The sequence below is a fragment of the Oratosquilla oratoria genome, chromosome 37 (assembly GCF_046742065.1).
Source record: "Oratosquilla oratoria isolate Oo_2021 chromosome 37, ASM4674206v1, whole genome shotgun sequence".
Classification (NCBI taxonomy): domain Eukaryota; kingdom Metazoa; phylum Arthropoda; class Malacostraca; order Stomatopoda; family Squillidae; genus Oratosquilla; species Oratosquilla oratoria.
In genome coordinates this window covers 17,026,005-17,028,036 of record NC_134813.1, presented here as the reverse complement: position 1 = coordinate 17,028,036, position 2,032 = coordinate 17,026,005, and the positions used below count along the sequence as shown (strand labels likewise).

General features: G+C 36.6%; 1 protein-coding gene across 1 annotated transcript in view; it reads left to right on the top strand.

Moving 5' to 3' along the window:
• The window catches only part of LOC143019539 (sodium-dependent phosphate transport protein 2B-like), a 46,684-nt gene extending 46,145 nt beyond the window's left edge, over window positions 1-539 (top strand). Inside the window, exon 12 of the mRNA XM_076175255.1 lies at window positions 1-539. This exon is cut by the window's left edge and continues 1,181 nt beyond it. The gene's annotated coding sequence lies outside the window, so the exon portion shown is untranslated.
• The last annotated feature ends 1,493 nt before the right edge of the window (window positions 540-2,032 follow it).

Sequence of the window (2,032 nt, the reverse complement as noted above, 5' to 3'; positions counted from 1 at the left end):
AAATCTCTTCCTTCCTTGGAGTTCCGTCTCGGAGTGGTGGTGGAGTTTACGTTGTTTTCGCATTCTCATTTCTCTACACAAAATATTTATTACTCATGTTATATAATACCCTTTTCCACAGACTTTGTTAAATATAACTGAGCCCTTTTCATCCATTTTGTTTGCATTAGACCACTGCACTGTGTTTTTTTTTATCGTTATGAACATTGATTTCGATCGATATGGAATTTTCAAACTTATGAAATAATTCTATGCACAATATCTAAAGACCACAATTCCATTTCTATCCAAACAGAACCGCATTTGTTGTGGTTCTCTTCCATCTCTTCTGAACACTGACAGTTGCGCTCGCGAGCTTTCAAGAACGCTTAGAAATAAACGCACATGTATGATAGTAAATACAGAGTGATATATACAACCCAGCTACAAGAGTACAAAGTGCTAACACAACCAACATATATCTCTCTCTCTCTCTCTCTCTCTCTCTCTCTCTCTCTCTCTCTCTCTCTCTCTCTCTCTCTCTCTCTCTCTCTCTCTCTCTCTCTCTCTCTCTCTCTCTCTCTCTCTCTCTCTCTCTCTCTCTCTCTCTCTCTCTCTCTCTCTCTCTCTCTCTCTCTCTCTCTCTCTCTCTCTCTCTCTCTCTCTCTCTCTCTCTCTCTCTCTCTCTCTCTCTCTCTCTCTCTCTCTCTCTCTCTCTCTCTCTCTCTCTCTCTCTCTCTCTCTCTCTCTCTCTCTCTCTCTCTCTCTCTCTCTCTCTCTCTCTCTCTCTCTCTCTCTCTCTCTCTCTCTCTCTCTCTCTCTCTCTCTCTCTCTCTCTCTCTCTCTCTCTCACCCTCTTCCCTTCTACTTGTCTTGTATTTTCTCTTATACACATTGATATACACATGCACACAGATATATACGAAAGCGCTCCGCTTCATTTAGTCTCTCTTTCCCATTGGTCACTCTTGCACACATACATACGTATATACATGTATATATATATGTATATATATATATATATATATATATACACGCGGGCACACACACACACACACACACACCCACATATATATATATATATATATATATATGTATATATATACGTATTTATATATGTGTGTGTGTGTAAAATCAAACGCAGACCTGTATGCACATGTTCATGTAATTGTGTGTGTGTGTGTGTGTGTGTGTGTGTGTGTGTGTGTGTGTGTGTGTGTGTGTGTGTGTGTGTGTGTGTGTGTGTGTGTGTGTGTGTGTGTGTGTGTGTGTGTGTGTGTGTGTGTGTGTGTGTGTGTGTGTGTGTGTGCTCGCGCGCGTGTGTGTGTGTGTGCGTCAATGGAGAAAATTGAAGAAGTATTTCTAATGAGATGTTTCTTATATTTTTGTGCATTGTAACAGATAACGTTTTTTGGTTTTATTACGTAATTATGCGTTTAGTAATATGAATGAATAAATATATATATGACTAGTTATGATGTGTTTTATAAATGTATGGGTATATATATTTTTGTAAATGAACACTCGCATGTATTTTTGTAAATTGGTATGGATATATCCTGTGTATGAATGTGTATATATAAGTGTGTGCATGGGCGTTTGTCTGTGTATGTGCGTTTATGTGTGCGTATGTATTTTTTGTATGTTTTAAGATTTCTGTAATATTACTTATATTTGGGAATGTGTTAATGAGTGTCTGCACTCTCGTACTTTACGCTACTTGTGTCTTCGGTTGTCTGTGCCTTTGTTCACGCACATTTTGAAAAATAAACATGTTTAAAGAATTGCATATTTATATGCATGCATATACATACATATATATATATATATTTATATATATATATGTATATGTATATGTATATATATATATATACATATATATGTATATATATGTATATACATATATTTATATATATATATATATATACATATATATATATATGTATGTATATATACATATAACTATAAGGGTTGCTCGCTGGTCGAGCGGGTTAAAGTGTCGCCACTTGGAACGGAGAGCGGTAGTGGAGGCAGTTCAATCCCCGACTGACAG